The sequence below is a fragment of the Microtus oregoni genome, unplaced genomic scaffold, assembly GCF_018167655.1.
Source record: "Microtus oregoni isolate MIOR12 unplaced genomic scaffold, Mior012 000000F_ref0000247, whole genome shotgun sequence".
NCBI lineage: Eukaryota > Metazoa > Chordata > Mammalia > Rodentia > Cricetidae > Microtus > Microtus oregoni.
Genome location: NW_024543059.1, coordinates 41,962,165 through 41,987,179, shown reverse-complemented (window position 1 = coordinate 41,987,179; position 25,015 = coordinate 41,962,165).

Here is a 25,015-nt window from a genome sequence, read left to right as displayed (position 1 = left end):
TGGTGTCTTGAATCTGCTCTTGTAATCTGCCTGCCTGCCTCTTCCACAGAGTTCTCTGAGCCCTGAGGGAAGGGATTTGATGGAGGTATCCCATGTATATAACTGAGAGCTCCAAAGTCTCTCTCATTCTCTGCATATTGTCCAGTTTGGGGTCTCTGTATTTTTTTCTCATTTTTTCCTGCTCTAGCAGGAGGAAGCTTCTCGATGGTAGCTGAACAAGATTCTGATCTGTGAGTATGGTAAAATGTCATTGGGAATCCTTTCATTGCTAAGTACCTTCAGCAGAACAGTACTGTTTGGTTTTTCCCTAGGTCCCTGACCTATGCAGTCTTGGGTTATTGTCCTCCTTAGCAGTCTGACTGGGTTCCTGCTCATGGGCTGGGACTTAATTGCAATCAGACAGTAGCTGCTCACTCCCACAGGCTTGTGGTGCTCTTGCACTGCATGACTTTCAGGAAGGTCTTTATTGTAGAGCACAGTGTTTGTAGCTGGGTTGGCATTTACCTGACTCCTTTAGTGGCATATCAGGGACCTTCCACTTCCGTGAAGACTACTCAGTAGGGGTGATGGCTCTAGGTAGGCACCAATTAGATGTAACTGATTCCCGGTACTGGAGGTTTCATTTGGTGGCAAGAGGTGTCCCCTTGAGGCTTTGTCTCCCCCATTATTTAGTGAGTCCATTTAGATTTTTATATATCTTTATGTATTTTAAGAAGGTTCTGTTATTCAGGTTTCCAAAAGACTCCATCAAAGGCCCCTTAGTTTTGGCTCTCCTTCCCTGTATTCCCTCCACCACCCCTCTTCCCTCCCTATCTCTATTTGAACATCACAATACAGCCTCCACCCTCTCATCTATTCATAAATATATTTTCTAATTCTCCTTCCATAGGAAATCCTCACCCCCAGTCCCTTTCTCTATACCTAACCACCTGCTTACCAAAGACTTAATAACAAACATCCACACATAAGTGAATACACACCATAGTTGTCTTTCTGGGTCTGGACTGCCTCAATCAAGATGATTTTTTTCTAGCTCTATCCACTTCGCTGCAAATTTCATGTTTTTAAACAGCTGAGTAATATCCCATTGTGTAAATGTATCACACTTTCTTTGTCCATCCATCCATTGACAGACAGGTAGGCTGTTTTCTGTTTCTGGGACTTCTAAGTAGAACAGCAGTGAACATGTTTGAGCAAGTGTCTCTCTAGTAGGTCGTAGAGTCCTTTAGCATATGCCAAGAGTTGTATGCCTGGATCTTGGTGTAGATAGATTCTCAGCTTTCTGAAGAATCACCACACCTGTGTTGATACTTGTGGAAGTTTGAACTCCTGCCCTCACCAGCATGAACTGTCATTTGTTATGTGGATTTGGGCCATCATTTGTTTTGTTGAATTTTGGCCATTCTGACAGGTATTAGGTGAAATCTCAAAGTAGTTTTGATTTGCATATCCCTAATGACTAAGAATACTGAACATTTCATTACATCTCAGCTACTCGATTTTTCTCTTATGAGAACTTTTAGATCTGTTTAGATCTGTACTCCATTATTTTATTTTATTTTATTTTGGTTTTTTGAGACAGGGTTTCTCTGTAGCTTTGGAGCCTGTCCTGAAACTCCCTTTGTAAACCAGGCTGGACTCGAACTCACAGAGATCCGCCTGCCTCTGCCTCCCGAGTGCTGGGATTAAAGGCTTGCGCCACCACCGCCCGGCTCTGGACTTCATTATTAATTGAATTATTTGCCTTCTTGTTGTCCAGTTTGGGGTATTTTTTTAGTTATTTATTAAAAATTTCCACCTCCTCCCATCCTCCCATTTTCCAACCACTCTCCTCCCTCCCCCTCCCCCTCCCTCTCCAATCCTAAGAGAAGTCAGGGTGCCATGCCCTGTGGGAAGTCCAAGGCCCTCCCCTCCATCCAGGTCTAGGAGGGTGAGCATCCAAACAGACTAGGCTCCAAAGAAGCCAGTACTCGCAGTAGAATCAAAATCCGGTGTCATTATCATTGGCTTCTCAGTCCACCCTCATCGTCAGCACATTCAGAGAGTCCAGTTTGATCACATGTTCATTCAGTCCCAGTCCAGCTGGCCTTGGTAAGCTCCCCTTAGATCAGTCCCACCATCTCCGTGGGCGGACGCACCCCTCGCAGTCCTGACTTTTTTGCTCATGTTCTCCCTCCTGCTCTTCATCTGGGCCTTGGAAGCTCACTCCAGTGCTCCAATGTGGGTCTCTGTCTCTATCTCCATCCATCACCACATGAATATGTGATGGAGGAGGGTCATCTTTCTGTTGTTTCATTGGTTAAGTAATAAAGAAACTGCTTGGCCTCTGATAGGACAAAAAATTAGGTAGGCAGAGTAAACAGAACAGAATGCTGGGAGAAAGAAGCTGAGTCAGTGAGTCGCCATGGTTCTCCCACTCCACACAGACGCAGGTTAAGATCTTCCCTGGTAAGCCAGCTCGTGAGCTACACAGATTATTAGAAATGGGTTAGATCAATATGTAAGAGCTACCCAATAAGAAACTGAAACTAGTGGGCCAGGCAGTGTTTAAAAGAATACAGTGTCTGTGTAATTATTTTGGGGCATAAGCTAGCCATGCGGGCAGCTGGGTGCTGGGGACGCAGCCTCACTGCTCCTACTACAACAGAGTGGCGCCCAATGTGATGGACTAAATCCACTTAAAAACCTGAGAAGGCTTAAAAATAAGGGAGAGAGAGTTTAACACAGATTTCTGCTGTTTGTTGGTGGCATGCTGTAGAGAGATTTCCTGATTTGGCAACAGCAGCAGAAAAAACGCTGTGTCATTTTAAAGCGCAGCTTCTTAGGGCTGTGCTGCCAGCGCAAACTCTGACTTTAAAGCATTTCAATGGATTTTATGGGACTGGATGTTTGTGTTCCTGCTTGGGATCGGAAGGGGAGTGCTCTGAGACCATGCCCATGGCTCAGCGCTCCCCGCCTGCACATGGGAAGACTGCAGAATCAGTCTTAGGCAGGCGGAAGAGCATGGTGGATTCCTGCCGCCATACAGAGACGTCTGCGTGTCAAATTTGGATGTAACTTGGATGAAAAGAATTTCTGTGCTGCATGCTCAGTCTCAAAATTAAAGTGTTGGGTGCCGCTCCTACCTGGCAGCCCCAGAGCTAGCACAAAATGGTACGTCCTCCATTTTGAAATTTTCCTGACTCAGTAGCAGGAAAAAACTGGCTGTTTTAAAATGCCGGCTTTCTGGGCTGTGCCGCCATTGCGATCCCTGTCCGGCTCCTGTGGGAGACAGAGCTTTTGAATGGAGCATTTGTAGTAAAGTGCTTCGATTTGTTTGATGGTAACTAGACTCGCTGTGTGCCTAAAAGGAAGTCATTGTGTGCAAGGATCAGAGGCATGAGCGGCTCCGCCATGTTGGACTGGACGGGGCAAGCAGGCAGTACCTGTTTTTGACCTAGGAATTGTCACAGCTCAGATTCTTAAGTGCTTAGTGATTTAAAGGCGCAAAACAAAGTGCTCCTGGATAGTAAAAAAAAAAAATATTACAGATTCACAATAAAACAAATTCAGACACTGTTGGATGAATGTACGTAGGCTTAGGAGAGAGAAAAAAGAATATAAAAAATAAAGTTAATGTCTTAAAAAAAAGGGTAAAGTCTTTAAAGAGACAGAGTACAGATAGTTAAGAGATTAAAAGAAATAAAGAAAAATAAGCCACGTAAAAATGGAAAATTCACAGAGAGTCTGAATTCTTTGTATTATTGTGTTTTCTTTAAAATTTTTGACTGTGAAGGAGCTAAGTACAGAGAGACATTTTATTACATGGGCTGCCAAGCTAAACCAGAATGGATATAAGGGTATTACGATTTCAAAATTTGGGTCTAAGGATATGATGCTTTGGAGAGGGTCTTCTTTTGTTTTCACAGAGGGTGAGAGTCTGTGGATTGTTTCTATTCCAATATGGTATGATAGACCTCGCCCTCCTGAAAGGTTGCTTTGAACACCCTCAAAAAGTTACTTCACTCAACTGCCAACTGAGATAAACCTGGCACACAGGTTATCCCATAAAAGACCTGAATAACAGCGCCCCCATTCAGCAGGAAGCAGTTTGGAGAAAAAAAAACTACGCCCATGTTCCCAAATATTGTTTATAAATGTTCTTTTACATTTAAAGGGAAAATGATATAGGTATGAATAATTTGCATTGGTATGGATTTTAAGGTCAATTTTGTTACATGTATATGTATTTCTTTTTTTTTTTTTTTTTTGGTTTTTCGAGACAGGGTTTCTCTGTGGCTTTGGAGCCTGTCCTGGAACTAGCTCTGTAGACCAGGCTGGTCTCGAACTCACAGAGATCCGCCTGCTTCTGCCTCCCGAGTGCTGGGATTAAAGGCGTGCGCCACCATCGCCCGGCTTTGTATTTCTGATCTTGATTAAGATATTGTGATTGTGCAGTTCATTTAAAAATGTAACATATATAGGTTGTTAATGGATAATCATCAATAATGGTCAAGTTTGTAGTCATGTTAGTTAGATTTTCTCGATGTGCATAGGTATATTTCAGATAGGCATTTTTCATATCTTTCAAAGACTGCAGAATATGGCATTTAAATGTTTTAATAACTTAGGGTTTTTCATGGCAATGAGACGTGTCTGCTCCTGGCAGCCCCAGCTACTTCAAGAGGAAGATGGGCATTGAAGAGGCTCCTTATGGAGCTTGATAGCCATTTGGGCAAGAAACTGCTCTTGCCTGGACTGTTGCATAAACTGGACACAGAACCCGCAGAGAGAGGACTGCTGAACTTGCCTAAAGGTGAGATGATCTTTCGGGGTTCCTGATTCATGAAAGAGTCTGCGAGACATTCTTCAGGACAAGCAAATAGTGACTGTCTTTGAAATTTCCTGCTTCATGGAAATGTCTGCTGGAAACTATGGGCCTATAGGCCGAAGATGGATGCCCCAACGATACAGAGGAACTGTGGGTGACTGTCCGGGCAGCGAGATGTCTCTGTCATTTCTAGAGTTTTGGATTTCTTGTTTACTTAGGTAATATTATATTCTTCTGGAGTCTTTGATAAACTTGAAGAATGGTAAGTTATAGTTATAGTTTTCCATTGTTATGATAAAAGAAAGTAGATATAAATATTGTAACTGTAATTCTTGCTTAATAACTGTTTTGTTATATGTAATTTTACTATGTTAAAGTTAAAGCCTTTCTTTTTTGTTTAAACAGAAAAGGGGGAAATGCTGGAGGAGGGTCATCTTTCTATCTGTTGTTTCATTGGTTAAGTAGTAAAGAAACTGTTTGGCCTCTGATAGGACAAAAAATTAGGTAGGCAGAGTAAACAGAACAGAATGCTGGGAGAAAGAAGCTGAGTCAGTGAGTCGCCATGGTTCTCCCACTCCACACAGACGCAGGTTAAGATCTTCCCTGGTAAGCCAGCTCGTGGAGCTACACAGATTATTAGAAATGGGTTAGATCGATATGTAAGAGCTACCCAATCAGAAACTGAAACTAGTGGGCCAGGCAGTGTTTAAAAGAATACAGTGTCTGTGTAATTATTTTGGGGCATAAGCTAGCCATGTGGGTGGTCGGGTGCTGGGGACGCAGCCTCGCTGCTCCTACTACAACAAATATGCAAGATATTCATCAGTGTTGCTATGGGAGAAGGCCAGTTCAGGTGCCCTCTCCTCTACTGCCCATGAATCTAGCTGGGGAAATCCCCTTGGACATCTGGAAACCCCTCTAGAGCCGAGTCTCTTGCCAACCCTAAAATGGCTCCCTTAGTTAAGATATCTTCTTCCCTGCTACCATATCCGCCCTTCCTGCATATCAACTATCCCATTCCAACAAGCTCTCCACAATCCTCCCCTTCTCCCTTCTCTCTCCCCATCTCCCCTTCCCCCCAACCCACCCCCATCACTCTGCTCCCAACTTTTGCCCTGCAATCTTGTCTACTTCCAATATCCAGGAGGATAAATACGTATTTTTCTTTGGGTTCACCTTATTATTAAGCTTCTCTAGGATTGTGAACTGTAGGCGCAATGTCCTTTGTTTATGGCTAGAATCCACTTATGAGTAAGTACATACCATATTTTTCTTTTCGGGTCTGAGTTATCTCACTCAATAAAGTGTTTTCTATTTCCATCCATTTGCATGCAAAATTCCAGATGTCATTGTTTTTTACCGCTGAGTAGAACTCTAAAGTGTATATGTGCCACACCTTTATCCATTCTTCTATTGAGGGACACCTAGTTGTTTCCAGGTTCTGGCTATTACAAATAGTGCTGCTATGAACATAGTTAAACAAATGTTTTTGTAGTATGATTGGGTATATTCCCAAGAGTGGAATTGCCAGACCCTGAAGTAGGTTGACTCCCAGTTTCCTGAGAAACTGCCACACTGATTTCCAAAGTGGTTGAACAAGTTTGCATTCCCACCTACAATGGATGAGCATTCCCCTAACTCCACATCCTCTCCAGGATAGGCTATCATTGGTGTTTTTTATTTTAGCCATTCTGACAGGTGTAAGATGGTATCTCAAAGTTGTTTTGATTTGCATCTCCTTGATCTCTAAGGAGGTTGAGCATGACCTTAAGTGTCTTTGGGCCATTTGAACTTCTTCTCTTGAGAATTCTCTGTTCATTTCAGTACCCCATTTTTTAATTTGGTTATTTAGAGTTTTAATGTCTAGTTTCTTGAGTTCTTTGTAGTAATTGGAATGGTGGGTCTGCGTACTGAGCACCCCGGCCGCCTGGCTAGCTTATGCCCCGAAATAACAACACACAAATTGTAATCACTTAAACACTGCTTGGCCCATTACCTCTAGCCCTTACAGGCTAATTCTCACATCCCGATCAACCAATCTCTAATAAACTGTGTAGCATCAGTCTTACCGGGAAAGATTCTAGCCTATGTCCATCCTGGGTCTGAGCTTCATGGGTCTGCCTCAGATAGCAGAGCTATCGTGTCTGCCCAGGAGAGGGGAGCATGGCGTCTCTGAGCTCACTTCCTCTTCCTCCCAGCACTCTATTCTGTTTACTCCTCCCACCTATGTTTTAACCTATCAGGGCCAAGCAGTTTCTTTATTGCTTAACCAATGAAATCAACAGATTGATATATGACACTCCCACATCAGTTCTTTATATATTTTGGAGATCAGACCTTTGTCTGATGTGGTGTTGGTGAAGATCTCCCACTTAGTAGGTTGCCTTTTTGTCTTAATGACAGTGTCCTTTGCATTACAGAAGCTTCTCAGTTTCAGGAGGTCCTATTTATTCATTGCTCCTCTTATTGTCTGTACTACTGGGGTTATAAATAGGAAGTGGTCTCCTGTGCCCATGTGTTGCAGACTACTTCCACTTTCTCTTCTATCAAGTTCAGTGTGGTCAGATTTATATTGAGGTCTTTAATCCATTAAGACTTGAGTTTTGTGCATGGTGATAGATATGGATCTATTTTCATTCTTCTACAGGCTGCCATGCAGTTTATGCCAGCGCCATTTGTTAAAGATGCTTTCTTTCTTCCATTGTATACTTTTAGCTCCTTTGTCGAAAATCAGGTGTTCATAGGTTTGTGGGTTAATATCCGGGTCTTCTATTTGATTCCATTGGTCAACATCTCTGTTTTTATGCCAATACCAAGCTGTTTCGTTACTGTAGCTCTGTAATAGAGTTTGAAGTTAAGGATGGTAATGCCTCCGGAAGTACTTTTATTGTATAGGATTGTTTTGGCTATCCTGGGTTTTTTTTTCATATAAAATTGATTATTGTTCTCTCAAAGTCTGTGATGAATTTTGTTGGGATTTTGATGGGGATTGCATTGAATCTATAGATTGCTTTTGGTAGAATTGCCATTTTTACTATGTTGATCCTCCCAATCCAAGAGCATGGAAGATCCTTCCATTTTCTGGTATCCTCTTCAATTTTTTTTTAAATTTTTTTTATCCTCTTCAATTTCTTTCTTCAAAGACTTAAAGTTCTTGTCAAATAGATCTTTCACTTCCTTGGTTAGAGTTACTCCAAGATACTTTATGCTATTTGTGGCTATTGTGAAAGGTGATGCTTCTCTGATTTACCTCTCTGCTTCTTTTTTTTTTTGTGTGTGTATAGGAGGGCAACTGATTTTTTTGGAGTTGATCTTGTATCTTGCCACATTACTAAAGGTGTTTATCAGCTGTAGGAGTTCTTTGGTAGAGTTTTGGGGCCACTTATGTACACTGTCATATCATCTGCAAATAACTAAAGTTTGACTTCTTTTTTTATTTTATTTTTAGTTGTTGCAAAAAATTTCCCATTTCCCTCCCCCTCCTCTTACACATCGCCCCTCCCCCCATTCCCATCCCCCTCTTCCCCTCCCCCCCACTTCATTCCCCCTCCCTCTCGAGAATGAAGAGCAGTCCAGATTCCCTGCCCTGCGGGAAGTTCACGGTCCTCCCACTTCTATCCAGGACCAGGAAGGTGAGCATCCAAACAGGCTAGGCTCCCACAAAGCCAGTTCATGTATTAGGATCGAAACCTAGTGCCATTGTCCTTGGCTTCTCATCAGCCTTCATTGTCTGCCAAGTTCAGAAAATCCGGTTTTATCCCATGCTTATTCAGTCCCAGTCCTGCTGGCCTTGGTTAGCTCCCAATAGATCAGTTCCACTGTCAGAGTGGGTGGGTGCACCCCTCATGGTCCTGACTTCCTTGCTCAAGTTCTCCCTCCTTCTGCTCCTCATTTGGATCTTAAGAGCTCAGTCCGGTGCTCCAATTTGGGTCTCTGTCTCTATCTCGATCCATAGCCAGATGAGGGTTCTAAGGTGATATGCAAGATATTCATCAGTATGATTATAGGATAGGGTCATTTCAGGTTCCCTCTCCTCAGTTGCTCAAGGTACTATCTGGGGACATCTCCCAGGACACCTTGCCAACCCTAAGATGGCTCCCTTAATTAGGATATATATTTCTCTAAGTTTGACTTCTTCCTTTCCAATTCAAATCCCCTTGATCTCCTTATGTTGTTTTATTGCTATTGCTAGAACTTCAAGCACTATATTGAAGAGGTATGAAGAGAGTGGACAGCCTTATCATGTTCCTGATTTTAGTGAAATGGCTTTGAGTTTCTCACCATTTAATTTGATGTTAGCTGTTGGTTTGCTGTATATTGCTTTTATTATATTTAGTTATGAACCTTGTATCCCTAATCTCTCAAAGACCTTTCTCATAAAGGAGTGTTGAATTTTGTCAAATGCTTTTTCCACATCTAATGAAATGATCATATGGTTTTCTTCTTTCAGTTTATTTATATGATGGATTACATTGATAGATTTTTGTATGTTGAACCAGCCCTGCATCTCTGGGATGAAGCCTACTTAATCATAATGGATAATTTTTTGGATGTGTTCTTGGATTCAGTTTGCCAGTATTTTATTGAAAATTTTTGTGTTGATGTTCATGAGTGATATTCGTCTGTAATTCTCTTTCTTAGTTGAGTCTTTGTGTGGTTTTTGTATCCGAGTAATTGTAGCTTCATAAAAGGAGTTTGGCAATGACTCTTCTGTTTCTATTTTGTGAAATACATTAAGGAGTATAGGTATTAGCTCTTCTTGGAAGTTCTGGTGGAATTCTGCCTTCTAACCACCTGGTCGTGGGCTCTTTTTGGTAGGGAGGTTTTTGATGACAGCTTCTAATTCCTCACAACTTACAGGTCTATTTAAATTGTTCACCAGGTCTTCATTTAATTTTTATATATGGTACTTATCTTAAAAATGTCCATTTCTTTTACATTTTCCAATTTTGTGGCATACAGGCTTTTCTAGTAAGATCTAATGATTCTCTGAATTTCCTCTGTTTCTTCCTTGACCCAGGGATGGTTCAGGAGTTGACTGTTCAGTTTCCATGAGTTTGTAGGCTTTCTGGGGGTAGAATTGTTGTTGAATTCTAAGTTTATTCCACAGTGATCTGATGGTACACAGGTGGTTACTACAATTTCTTTGTATCTGTGGATGATTGCTTTGTTACTGAGTATATGATCAGTTTTTGAGAAGGCTTCATGAGATGCTGAGAAGAAGGTATATTCTTTTCTGTTTGAGTGGAATGTTTTATAGATGTCTGTTAAGTCCATTTGGTTCATTAAATCTGTTAGTTCTCTTATTTCTCTGTTAAGTGTCTGTCTGGTGGACCTGTTTATTGGTGAGAGCAGAGTGTTGAAATCTCCTACTATTAGAGTGTGGGGTTTGATATATGCTTTGAGTTCTAGTAATGATTTCTTTTACATATGTGGGTGCTTTTATATTAGGGGCATAGGTATTCAGGATTGAGACTTCCTCCTGATGAATTGTTCCTGTTATGAGTTTAAAGTATCCTTCTCCATCTCTTCTGATTGATTTTAGTTTGAAATCAATTTTGTCAGATATTAGTATAGACACACCCACTTATTTCTTTGGTCCATTTGATTGGAAAACCTTTTCCCAGCCATTTACTTTGAGGTAGTGTCTGTCTATGAGGTTGAGGTGTGTCTTGTAAACAGCAGAATGTTGGATCCTGTTTTCCTATCCATTCTCTTAACCTGTGCCCTTTTATAGGTGAATTGAGTCCATTGATATTAAGTGATATTAATGACCAGTGGTTGCTAACTTCGGTTATTTTTTTCTGGTGGTAGAGTTTGTGTGTTTCCTTTCTTTGAGTTGTGCCGGTGGAGCGTTGTTAGATGCTTGTGTTATTATGGGTGCTGTTGGCTTCCTTGGTTTGTGGTTTTTCTTCTTGTATTTTCTGTAAGGCTGGATTTGTGGCTATGTATTGTTTCAATCTGTTTTTGTCCTGGAATATCATGTTTTCTCCATCGATGGTGAATGCAAGCTTTGCTGGGTATAGTAGTCTGGGCTTGCATCCATGGTCTCTTAGTGTCTGCAGCACATCTATCCAATACCTTCTGTCTTTCATGGTTTCCATTGACAAGTCAGGTGTAATTCTGATAGGTTTCCTTTTATATGTTACTTGACCTTTTCCCTTGCAGCTTGTAATATCTATTCTTTATTCTGTATGTTTTGTGTTGTGATTATTATATGCGAGGGGATGCTTTCTTTTAATCCAGTCTATTTGGTGTTCTGTAAGCTTCTTGTACCTTCATAGGAATATCCTTTTTTAGGTTAGGAAAGTTTTCTTCTATAATTTAGTTGAATATATTTTCAGGGCCTTTGAGCTGTAATTCTTCTCCTTCTTCTACCCCTATTATTCTTAGGTTTGGTCTTTTCACGGTGTCCCAGATTTCCTGGATGTTTTGTGTTAAGAATTTTTTGGATTTGTTATTTTCTTTAATCATTGAATTTATTTCCTCTTTAGTATCTTCAGTGTTTGAGATTCTTTCTTCTATCTCTTGTATTCTGTTGGTTATACTTGCCTATGTAGTTCCTGTTCGTTTACTCAGATTTCCCATACCTAGCCTTCCCTCTATTTGTGTCTTCTTCATTACCTCCATTTTATTTTTCAAGTCTTGAACTGTTTCCATTACCTGTTTGATTGCTTTATCTTGGTTTCTTGGGTATCTTTGAGAGATTTATTCATTTCTTCTACCTTTTTGTTTGTCTTCTCCATTTCTTTAAAGGAGTTTTTCACATCCTGTTTAAGGTCCTCTATTATTTTCTTTCTTTTTTTTTTGACACAAAACGTTTTTTTTTTATTGTGAAAAGAAGAAAAAAAACATAAACAAAAAACAAGTGTCCACCTCCTCCCAGCCTCCCATTTCCCTTCCCCTCCTCCCACCATTCTCCCCCTCCCCCCACTCCTCTCCCCCTCCCTCTCCAGTCCACAGAGCAGTCCGGGTTCCCTGCCCTGTGTTAAATCCTAGGTCCTCCCCCCTCCGTCCATATCTAGGAAGGTGAACATCCAAACTGGCTAGGCTCCCACAAAGCCAGCACATTAAGTAGGATCAAAACCCCCTGCCATTGTCCTTGGTGTCTCATCAGCCCTCATTGTTCGCCATGTTCAGAGAGTCCGGTTTTATCCCATGCTTTTTCGGTCACAGTCCAGCTGGCCTTGGTGAGCTCCCCGTAGATCAGCTCCACTGTCTCAGTGGGTGTGTGCACGCCTCGTGGTCCCAAATTCTTTGCTCATGTTCTCCCTCCTTCTGCTCCTCCTTGGGACCTTGGGAGCTCAGTCCAGTGCTCCTGTGTGGGTCTCTGTCTCTATCTCTATCCATCACCAGATGAAGATTCTTGGGTTCACCTTCTTACTTAGCTTCTTTAGGTTCACCTATTGTAGACTCCGTGGTCCTTATTTATGGCTAGAAACCAATTATGAGTGAGTACATCCCATATTCATCTTTTTGGGTCTGGGACACCTCACTAAGGATAGTGTTTTCTATTTCCATCCATTTGCATGCAAAATTCGAGAAGTCATTGTTTTTTACCGCAGCGTAGTACTCTAGCGTGTATATATTCCATACTTTCTTCATCCATTCTTCCATTGAAGGGCATCTAGGTTGTTTCCAGGTTCTGGCTATTACAAATAATACTGCTATGAACATAGTTGAACAAATGCTTTTGTCATTTGATAGAGCATCTCTTGGGTATATTCCCAAGAGTGGTATTGCTGGGTCCAGGGGTAAGTTGATCCCGAATTTCCTGAGAAACCGAAACACTGACTTCCACAGTGGTTGCACAAGATTGCATTCCCACCAGCAATGGATGAGGGTACCCGTTTCTCCACAGCCTCTCCAGCAAAGGTTATCCTTGGTGTTTTTGACTTTAGCCATTCTGACAGGTGTAAGATGATATCTCAAAGTTGTTTTGATTTGCATTTCCCTGATTGCTAAGGAAGTTGAACATGACCTTAAGTGTCTTTTGGCCATTTGAACTTAATCTGTTGAGAATTCTCTGTTCAGTTCAGTGCCCCATTTTTTAATTGGGTTAATTAGCATTTTAAAGTCTAGTTTCTTGAGTTCTCTATATATTTTGGAGATCAGACCTTTGTCTGTTGCGGGGTTGGTGAAGATCTTCTCCCAGTCAGTAGGTTGCCTTTGTGTCTTAGTGACCATGTCCTTTGCTTTACAGAAGCTTCTCAGTTTAAGTAGGTCCCATTTATTCAATGTTGCCCTTAATGTCTGTGCTTCTGGGGTTATACATAGGAAGCGATCTCCTGTGCCCATCTGTTCTAGGGTATTTCCCACTTTCTCTTCTATCAGGTTCAGTGTGTTCGGCTGATATTGAGGTCTTTAATCCATTTGGACTTGAGTTTTGTGCACGGTGAGAGATATGGGTCTATTTTCATTCTTCTACAGGTTGACATCCAGTTGTGCCAGCACCATTTGTTGAAGATGCTTTCTTTCTTCCATTGTATACTTTTAGCTCCTTTATCGAAAATGAGGTGTTCATAGGTTTGTGGGATAAAATCCGGGTCTTCTATACGATTCCATTGGTCGACTTCTCTGTTTTTATGCCAGTACCACACTGTTTTCATTACTGTAGCTCTGTAATAGAGTTTGAAGTCAGGGATGGTAATGCCTCCCGAAGATCCTTTATTGTATAGGATTGTTTTGGCTATCCTGGGTTTTTTGTTTCTCCATATAAAGTTGATTATTGTCTTCTCCAGATCTGTGAAGAATTTTGATGGGATCTTGATGGCCATTGCATTGAATCTATAAATTGCCTTTGGTAGAATTGCCATTTTTACTATGTTGATCCTCCCAATCCAAGAGCAAGGGAGGTCCATCCATTTTTTGGTATCCTCTTCAATTTCTTTCTTCAATGCCTTAAAGTTCTTGTCAAATAGATCTTTCACTTCCTTGGTTAGATTTACCCCAAGATATTTTATGCTGTTTGTGGCTATCGTGAATGGTGAAACTTCTCTGATTTCCCTCTCTGCTTCCATATCCTTTGTGTATAAGAGGGCGACTGATTTTTTGGAGTTGATCTTGTATCCTGCCACATTACTAAAGCTGTTTATCAGCTGTATAAGTTCTTTGGTGGAGTTTTGGGGGTCGCTTATGTACACTATCATATCATCTGCAAATAACGAAAGTTTAACTTCTTCCTTTCCAATTCGAATCCCCTTGATCCCCTTATGTTGTCTTATTGTTATTGCTAGAACTTCAAGCACTATATTGAAGAGGTATGGCGAGAGTGGACAGCCTTGCCGTGTTCCTGAGTTAAGTGGGATGGCTTTGAGTTTCTCTCCGTTTAATTTGATGTTAGCTGTCGGCTTGCTGTATATAGCTTTTATTATATTTAGGTATGACCCTTGTATCCCTAATCTCTCCAAGACTTTTAACATAAATGGATGTTGAATTTTGTCAAATGCTTTTTCAGCATCTAATGAAATGATCATATGGTTTTTTTCTTTCAGTTTATTTATATGCTGGATTACATTGATAGATTTTCGTATGTTGAACCAGCCCTGCATCTCAGGAATGAAGCCTACTTGATCATAATGGATAATTTTTCGGATGTGTTCTTGTATTCGATTTGCCAGTTTTTTGTTGAGGATTTTTGCGGCGATATTCATGAGTGAGATTGGCCTGTAGTTCTCTTTCCTGGTTGAGTCTTTGAGTGGTTTTGGTATCAGAGTAATTGTGGCTTCATAAAAGGAATTTGGTAATGACCCTTCTGTTTCTATATTGTGGAATACATTAAGGAGTATAGGTATTAGGTCTTCTTGGAAGTTCTGGTAGAATTCTGCATTGAAACCATCTGGTCCTGGGCTTCTTTTGCAAGGGAGGTTTTTGATAACAACTTCTAATTCTTTGCCACTAACAGGTCTGTTTAGATTGTTCACCTGGTCTTGGTTTAGTTTTGGTAAATGGTATTTATCTAAAAAAGCGTCCATTTCTTTTACATTTTCCAGTTTTGTGGCATACAGGCTTTTGTAGTAAGATCTAATGACTCTCTGAATTTCCTCTGTGTCTGTGGTTATGTCCCCCTTTTCATTTCTGATCTTATTAATTTGCGTGTTCTCTCTCTGTCGTTTGATTAGTTTGGATAGGGGTTTATCAATCTTGTTGATTTTCTCCAGGAACCAGCTTTTTGTTTCATTGATTCTTTGGATTGTTTTCTGTGTTTCTATTTTGTTGATTTCAGCCCTCAGTTTGATTATTTCCAGTATTCTACTCCTCCTAGGTGAGTCTGCTTCTTTTTTTTCTAGAGCTTTCAAGTGGGCTGTTAAGTCTCCAATATGTGCTTTCTCTGTTTTCTTTAGGTGGGCACTTAGTGCTATGAACTTTCCTCTCAGGACTGCTTTCATAGTGTCCCATAAGTTCGAGTATGTTGTTTCTTTATTTTCATTGAATTCAAGGAAGACTTTCATTTCTTTCTTTATTTCTTCCTTAATCCAGGTATGGTTCAGTAGTTGACTGTTCAGTTTCCATGAGTTTGTAGGCTTTCTGGGGGTAGCATTGTTGTTGAATTCTAACTTTAATCCATGGTGATCTGATAAGACACAGGTGGTTACTAATATTTTTTTGTAACTGTGTAAGTTAGCTTTGTTACCAAGTATGTGGTCAATTTTCGAGAAGGTTCCATGAGCTGCAGAGAAGAAGGTATATTCTTTCCTCTTTGGGTGGAATAATCTATAGATGTCTGTTAAGTCCATTTGCTTCATTACCTCCATTAATTCTCTAATTTCTCTGTTAGGTTTCTTTCTGACTGACCTGTCCATTGGTGAGAGAGGAGTGTTGAAGTCTCCTACTATTAGTGTGTGCGGTTTAATGGCTGCCTTGAGTTTTAGTAATGTTTCTTTTACGTACGTGGGTGCTTTTATATTAGGGGCATAGATATTCAGGATTGAGACTTCTTCCTGATGAATTGTTCCTGTTATGAGTATAAAATGTCCCTCTCCATCTCTTCTGATATTTTAAGTTTGAAGTCAACTTTGTTAGAAATTAGTATGGCCACACCTGCTTGTTTCTTAGGTCCATTTGCTTGATAAGCCTTTTCCCAGCCCTTTACTCTGAGTAGGTGCCTGTCTTTGTGGTTGAGGTGTGTTTCTTGTAGACAGCAGAATGTTGGATCCTGTTTTCTTATCCAATCTCTTAGCCTGTGCCTTTTTATAGGTGAGTTGAGCCCATTGATATTAAGTGATATTAATGACCAGTGGTTGTTAACTCCGGTCACTTTTTTAGTAGTAGGGTTTTTGTGTTTTCCTTCTTTGATTTGCGCTGGTGAAGAGTCTTTAGATGTCTGAGTTATTGTGGTCATTGTTGTACTCCTTGGTTAGTGATTTTCCTTCTAATATTTTCTGTTTAAGGCTGGATTTGTGGCTACGTATTGTTTAAATTTGTTTTTATCCTGGAAAATTTTGTTTTCTCCATTTATAGTGAATGAAAGTTTGGCTGGATATAGTAGTCTGGGCTTGCCTCCGTGGTCTCTTAGTTTTTGGAGAACATCTATCCAGGACCGTCTGGCTTTCATGGTTTCCATAGAGAAGTCAGGTGTAAGTCTGATAGGTTTACCTTTATAAGTAACTTGGCTTTTTCCTTTGCGGCTCTTAATATTCTTTCTTTATTCTGTATATTTTGTGTTTTGATTATTGTATGGCGAGGGGATGTTTTCTTTTGATCCAGCCTATTTGGTGTTCTGTATGCTTCTTGAACCTTCATAGGTACATCTGTCTTCAGGTTGGGAAAGTTTTCTTCTATAATTTTATTAAGTATATTTTCTGTACCGTTGAGCTGCACTTCTTCTCCTTCTTCTACTCCAATTATTCTTAGGTTTGGTCTTTTTATTGTGTCCCATATTTCCTGAATGTTTTGTGATGAGAGTTTGTTGGACTTGCTGTTTTCTTTGATCAGAGTGTTTATTTTCTCTATGTTATCCTCAGAATCTGAGATTCTTTCTTCTATCTCTTGTATTCTGCTGGTTATACTTGATTCTGTAGTCTCTATTCGTTTACCTAGATTTTCCATGTCCAGCCGGCCCTCTGTTTGTGTTTTCTTCTTTGCCTCCATTTCAGTTTTCAAGTCATGAACTGTTTCCTTTATCTGCTTGATTGTTTTTCCTTGGTTTCCTAGGGTATCATTAACTGATTTACTCAATTCCTCGAACTTTCTATTATACTTCTCATCCATTTCTATAAGGGCGTTTTTTATATGCTGTTTAAGGGTGTCAATCACTTTCATGAAGTCAGTTTTTTCTACTTCTTCCTGATTAAGGTGTTCATGTCCTCCTGTTGTGGGGTCACTGGCTTCTGGTGGTTTCGTGTTGTTTTTCAGATTGTTGGGAGAATTCCTGCATTGGCGTCTGCCCATCTCTTCCTCCCAATACCCCCTTTGGATCTTCTTTTACAGGATCAGGTCTTCTTGCCCACTGATGTACCTTCCCAGTGATGTCACTCCCCAGAGATGTTTCTCCACAATGATGTTTCACTCGGTGCCCAGATCGAAACTCCGAAACTCCGTGCTGCTTGGTTAGCTTGCGAACAAAGGGCCCACCCTGCTCGCTGCGGGCAGGCTATCCTCTATTATTTTCATAATGTTACATTTAAAGTTGATTTCTTCTACTTCTACTGGAATAGGGTGTTCAAGTCTTCTTGTTGTGTGATCCCTGGAATCTGGTGATGTCATGTTGCCTTTCAAGTTGTTGGAGGAATTCTTGCTTTGGCGCCTGCCCATCTCTTCCTTCAAATGCTGCCAGGAGAGTCTTGGCGTCTTTGTCCAATCTATGCTGTGACTAACTCTGGGTGGACCTCCTCAGTGTAGGAGCAGGAACTGTTCCTGGGCCAAGGACCTCACAGACAGTAGGGCAGGCTTGGGGGAGGCAGGGTCGTGTGGAACAAAGAACCCTTGCAGCAGGGGTTGAAGGTGCCCTGTGCTCCCTTCCTAGACTTTCCTCCCTGCCCCGGGATGGCACCCACTCACCGGTCTGGATGGTTCTCCTCAACACAGGGACAGAGACTCCTGGAAGTCCAAGGACCCCACAGACGAAAGGGCGAACTTGAGGTGAGGGGAGGGTCGAGTGGAACAAAGAAGCCCCTGCAACAGGAGCTGAAGGTGCCCTGAGCTCCCTTCCGGCCGGGTGGGTGCACACTCACCCCTCTGGGTGGATAGCCTCAGTGCAGGAGTTGGAACTGTTCCTGGGTCAAGGACCTCTCAGACAATAGGGCAGACTTGGGGGAGGCAGGATCATGTGGAACAATGAAGCTCCTGCAGCAGGAGCTGAAGGTGCCCTGTGCTCCCTTCCTAGACGTTCCACCCCACCCCGGGATGGCACCCACTCACTGTTCTGGATGGTTGTCCTCACCAAGGACCCCGCAGACAAAAAACTTGTTGTCTATTATTTTTAGTTCTTTTCATGTTTTACTTTTTATCCCTCTATCCGATGTGAAATTGAAAACAATCTTTCCTCAATATATAGTCTGCTGCTTTGTCCAAATGATGGTGTCCTTTGCCATACAGAAGCTTTTCAGTTTCCTGAGGTTCCATTTATTAATTGTTGTTCTCACTGTCTGCGCTAATGGCGTTCTGTTCAAGTCTTTTCTGTGCCAAAGAGTTCAGGGCTGTTCTCCACCCTCTCTGCTATCAGGGTCAGTGTATCTAGTTGTATGTTGATGTTGATCCATTTAGAGTCAAGTTATGTGCAGGGTGATAAGTATGGATATATTTGTGTTTTATAGGCCACCCTCCAGGTTTACTAGCACCATGTGTTGACAATGCTGTATGTTCCCAGTTTGCATTTCTACCTCCTTTATCAAAGGTCAGGTGTCCATGGGTAAGTCTTCAATTTGGTTTTCTTCATCAAGGTCTCTTTTGATGCCACTCCCAAGTTTTTCTTATTACTCTATCTCTGTAGTACGATTTGAGGTCAGAGAACACCAGCAGTTCTTGTATTACATAGGATTGCTGTAGATGTTCCCCCCCTCTCTCTGTGTGTGTATTATATAGGATTGCTTTAGATATTTCCTCTGTGTGTAACCATGTGTGTGTGTGTGTGTGTGTGTGTACTTACTTCCATATGAAGCTGAACATTGTCCCCTCAAGATCTGTGAAGAATTGTGTTGGAATTTTTCTGACTTCATTGAATCTGCATATTGCTTTTGATATGGTGGTCATTTCCACTAAACTGACCCTTCCAGTCCAAGAGTGGGGAAGATCTTTTGATCTACTGATATCATCTTTAGTTTCTTCCTTCAGTGTCTTAAAGTTTCATTCTACAAATCTTTAACTTGCTTGGTTAGAGTTACCCCAAGATGATATATGTATAATTCGGGGCTGTTTTGAAAAGTGTTGTTTTTCTGACTTGTTTCTCAATCCATTTGTCATTTGTATTTAGGAAGGCTACTGATTTTGTGTGATAACTTTGTACTCTGCTACTTGCATGAAGTATTTGTCAGCTTTAAAAGTTTCTTGGCATAGAGGTTTCTAGGTTGTTTGTACATATGTAGTCATCTCATCAGCAAGTAAACACTTTACAGTCTTCCCTTTCTATGAGTATGCACTTGCTCTCCTTTGGTTCTCTTACTGCTCTAGCTAAGAATATAAGTACTCTATTGCATAGGTATGAAGGGAGTGGACAACCTTGCCTCATTTCTGCTTTTGGTGGAAATATTTGGAGTTTCTCTCCATTTAAGTTGATTCTGGCTATGGGCATGCTGTAAACTGCCTTTATTGTTGTCAGTTATGTCCCTCAATCCATAATCTCTCCAGGAAAGTTGTCATGAAGTGGGATTAATTTTGTCAAAGGACCCATTCATAGTCTGATAAGGTTACCATGTAGGTTTTGTCTTTTAGTTTGTATATAGGTGGATTACATTTATTGTTTTCTGTATGTTGAACTATGTCTGCATTGTATTCACATATCTACATATGTTTATATAATTTCATAACACACAATCCATCCTCCATAGCAGCATTCTTCAACTTTGCCTGAAATCTGTTGAACTTCTGTGCATGAGCAAAGTACAAAGTGGTTATAGTCTTAAGTCAGTGTCTTAGGGATTCTATTGCTGTGGAGACACCATTTCCCTGACAATTCTGAAGAAGGAAACATCTGTTTGGGGGGGCTTGCAGGTTCAGAAGTTTAGTCCATTATCATCATGTCAGAATATAGTGACACAGAGGCAGACATGATGCAAGAGAGGTAGCAAGGACTGGAGAAGGGGCTATGTCTTGATGGCACAGAAAACAGGAAGGGGTGTGAGGCGCTGAGTGTGGCTTCAGCATATATGAGACAATCACTGAAATATAGTGTCATCTAGCATTCAATTACTTCTATGTCCAGTTTAGAGCATTCCAGTTTGTAAGTGTGTTTTTGATTGTTGTTAAACAGCAGCTAATATTTGTACTCCTGCTGATGGTAACGAATGTGTACACTTACCAACAGGTGGGACAAGCCCCCTTCAGGCATGAAGGAGAACTGCAGATCTGCTCCAGTAGGTAAAACCTGACAGTCACATTACTGACTTAGAAGTGTTTGATGGTATTACCACCTGCAAAATGGTGTGAATTTTCAGCTACATTGGAGAGTTAACGAGAAAATACTGTATTATTGCCATGAAAGCATTTACTATATCTTACATCCCATAACATTCTTAGATTTCAGTCACATCATTTTCTATTATCCTTTGATGTATATTAACCAGTTTTCCAAATTTTAATATTACTTCTGTGTGAGTCATCACCCAATTTAGTGTCCTTATGGGATAAAAGCACATTTCAGTGTCATGACCCGTCTTGTGTCATATTGGGTGTGCTGTCCATATGTTCTAGATACTCAGTAGGAAATAAAAATCATGATGAGATATATGAACAGAAATGATTACCTTGGTCAATCTGTACACATTGGGTGGAGCTCTGGATGTGAATGTGTTTCCTCTGGTCTACTGTCTTGCCTAAGGAGGAGCTCAATGGCTTGATGGATGAGTGGGAAGATGAGATCTTTGTGCCAAACTCTAGGTTTCCGTACACCCTTCAGACACTTATTTGCAAGTGCTCTTTTCTGAATCTGAGAGTGCAGTGTATTCTTAGAAGCCAACACATCCTCCCTGAAACACGTTATCAATGACCATTTCACAGATTGTCTTGGGAATGGAGGACACCACAGGGGCTGCAGAGGATGCTGCTTCCTTGAAAGACACCTTGGTGATATTGAGCTTGATGCTGGGGTTGATCGACAATGGTAAGTAGTAAATTTTATAAAATATCATTTGTAATAGATGTTGCTCTATAATAAAGCATTGGCCGATTGCAGCACCCAAGTTAATTACTGAATCCAAGTGGAGAAAGCTGGGAGAGTATAGAATGGGACCTAGAATAGCGTACTAATTCAACATGTGTTTAGCAGGAACTACAGTTTTAATAATCTCCTGGGCTATGGGGCTGGAGAGATGGCTTGGAGGTTAGGAGCACTAATTGCACTTCCAGAGGTCCTGAGTTCAATTCCCAGCAACCACATGGTGGTTCACAACCATCTATAATGAGATCTTGTGCCCACTTCTGGCATGCAAGCAGAATACTGTATATATAATAAATGAATAAATCTTTTACAAAAAAAAATCTCCTGGGCGAGCCCTGAAGCAAACAATAATGTTCTTCCCCAATGAATACAAAGGTCGTGTATGCCAGAATTACTTTCTATTCTAGAATGTGCCATGAGGGAACAACTGGCCAAAAGAGGGTGTAGGGTATTGCAGAGGTCAGTGCAGGATGCTTGAAGGAAAAGTGTATGATATCCTGAGAGGAGGTTCCATGAAGTGATTAGTGGCTTGTTTAAAACCTGCATCTGTTGTTAGGCAGACAATAGGGCACATAGTGCATGTGTTCCTTCCTAGCTATGTTCAGATGTACAACTGTAGCATAGTGCATGTGTTCCTTCCCAGCTATGTTCAAATGTACAACTGTAAGCATAGTGCATGTGTTCCTTCCCAGCTATGTTCAAATGTACAACTGTAGCATAGTGCATGTGTTCTTTCCCAGCTATGTTCAGATGTACAACTATAGCATAGTGCATGTGTTCCTTCCCAGCTATGTTCAGATGTACAACTGTAGCATAGTGCATGTGTTCCTTCCCAGCTATGTTCAGATGTACAGCTGTAGCATAGTGCATGTGTTCCTTCCCAGCTATGTTCAGATGTACAATTGTAGCATAGTGCATGTGTTCCTTCCCAGCTATGTTCAGATGTACAACTGTAGCATAGTGCATGTGTTCCTTTCCAGCTATGTGCAAATGTACAACTGTAGCATAGTGCATGTGTTCCTTCCCAGCTATGTTCAGATGTACAGCTGTAGCATAGTGCATGTGTTCCTTCCCAGCTATGTTCAGATGTACAGCTGTAGCATAGTGCATGTGTTCCTTCCCAGCTCATGTTCAGATGTACAACTGTAAACATTCCTGTAGTCCTGAATTCCTAGGGAAATGAGCTGGCAAAGCTCATTTATCCTGCTGCTGAAGCATTGCTTTGTTAGTATTAGAACTTATTTCTTTCGAATTGCGGGGCACATTCAAGACCATCTGAGACATTTGTCCCTGGCAACTGAAGAACTGCTGATTTCTTGGCCTTTCTATTGAGAATCGGCCATCTTTGCACTAGCTAGACCACACCCTGCAAGCCACCAAGAGAGCAGTAACACCACCTAGGGCTAGACCTGTCTTCCCCCTGTATCTAGTCTCGAGGTTGGCCTTGAGTGTGGCCTAGTATGGAGACTCTCAGTGTCTCCTCACGGGATCCGAACCTGCAGCCACAGCTGAGATCTTTGCTCCAAAGCTCCCTTGGGACAGCACAGCACCTGTGCAGTCTAATCATAGGGCAGAGATGGCAGTGTCACTGTGGTCACACTCTCTGTCAGGACAGAATTCTTAGGGATCAGAGCCAATGCTCCCCGTGTGCAGCCCTCCTCTGCCTTCTGTGTACTAACAGTCACCTCAAGATGGAACTTCCTAGCCAGGGCTAGCTGCATCCAGAAACACTGGCCCTTGCTTGGAGGCGGTGTGCTCTGAGGGACATTTTCAGCGGCTCTAGCTACACTAGGTTGCACTAGTGGGGAAACGAGCTGTGGGGTCTGGTGGTAGAAGCTGACGACTCTGTGGCAAACACTTCCACGGTGCTGAAGCTGACACGCCCTGCTATATAATGCCACTGCCCTGCTTCGTTGTCTGTTTCCCCCCAGGTGAGGGGCAGCTCACAGCAGCACTGTGGAAGAAAGACAACGCAGGGCAGGTGTGCCCCCAGTGGCCCTCCAGAGTTACTAGGAGAAGCCAGAGAGGATGAGGAAATGATCTCCCATTCATGGTCTCAGGCTGCTCTGACCACAGCCTCAAGCCATGAGTTCCTTTATTCCTTTTCATCCTCACTAAGTCATAGGCAGAGTCTTTAGGTCATGTTCCTGTTGTCTTTCACACCCAGGCACTAGGGACATGTGGCGAGCCTACACTGACATGAGGGATGCCAACTGGATAGGTGCAGACAAATACTTCCATGCTAGAGGAAACTATGCTGCTAACCGACGGGGTCCCGGGGGAGTCTGGGCTGCTGAAGTCCTCAGGTAAACACAGACTGTTGGGACGCTGGGTCTGGGTAGCAAGGATTCTTCTGAGGAAGCAATAGAAGGTGAGCTCTGGAGAGTGTCATGCTAATCTGTGAACCCTCCTCCACTTGCTCATCCAGCTACTGTCTCCATCTGTGCCCAGTGTAGACCCTGGTTGTGGACAGTGAGCATACAGCCATGCTATGGCTTCTCCCGAATGTAGACAGGGAATGACTCTCATCATCACCAGTGTTTCTGGTGATGTGTATCCAGTGTGGGCTGACCAGTGCCTCAGCCCCTCCTTCCTGACCCTTCCTCATTTCCTCCTACAGCCATTCCATGCCAATGGGGGAACTGGGAGGGTGTACTGTGACTAAGAAGCTTGGTGGTGGATTTCTTCTGTGTCTGTTTCTCCTCGTGATGCAAGAGAGGTCATTCAGAGGATCATAGGCCGTGGACATGAGGATTCCAGGACTGACCAGGAAGCCAATGGATGGGGCGGCAGTGGCAAAGATCCCAACTACTACAGACCCGCAGGCTGCCTGACAAATACTGAGCATCCTCCCTTCAGCCTCAGGAGGCTGTGCTGCGGACTCTGGGGACTGGACCTGGGGTTCTTCATTCCCATGATCACTGAAGTTGCGGGGGAACACACAGTAGGTATCTCACATGCATACAGACCAAGGGTTTCAAAACTGTTATTCTTGCAGTGGTAACTACTTGCTTGAGAGAGGGTAATAAACACTAACATGGAAGTGGAGCTGAGCCTGAGCGTCTGTCATTGAAGGTCATTCTAGGATTACACAGGGCAGACCCCACTGGCCCAGAATCTGCCATGATCCCTTCTCTGGGCCCTTGTGATCTGGGTATAGGTTGTCATTTTCAGACCTTTCCATGACATGCCATTACTCCCTGTCAACCATGTCCAGTCACCTGTTCTGATCTCCCCAGCCTTAGTTCTCAATGTCCTTGTCTCTGGGGACCAGGAACAAAACCATAGGGACTGGTCCCTGCTTACCCTGCAGCTATCACCTTGATCTTGCTCATTACTCAACACATACAAATCCAGTATCACACTACTTCTCCATCCTAAGAAATATTGCAAAGTTGTTCCCTCTTGCCTTAGGGTCACTATTTCTGTGATAAAGTGCTATGACCAAAACAGCATAGAGAAGAAAGGGTTTGTTTGTCTTACACTTCCACATTATAGCCCATCATTGAAGGAAGTCAGGACAGGAACTCAAAACAGGGCAGGAACATGGAGGCAGGAGCTGATGCAGAGGCTGTTGAAGGGATGTTGCTTACTGGTTTGCCCCTCATGACTTGCTCAGCCTACTTCTTTATAGAACCCAGGACCACCAGCCTATGGATGGCAGCACCCATGATGGGATCAGCCCTCACCCATTAATCATTAAGAAAATGCATATAGCTCTATAGGGGCATTATCTTACTTGAGGCTCCCTCTTCTCTAGTGACTCTATCCTGTGTCTAGTTGACACAAAACCAGCAAGCATACCTATGCTTGACTTGCATTGAGTCCAGAGAAATGTCCCAGGAAAAACTGTGTCTGGGGATACAGACAGACACAGCACCAACACCAAGATG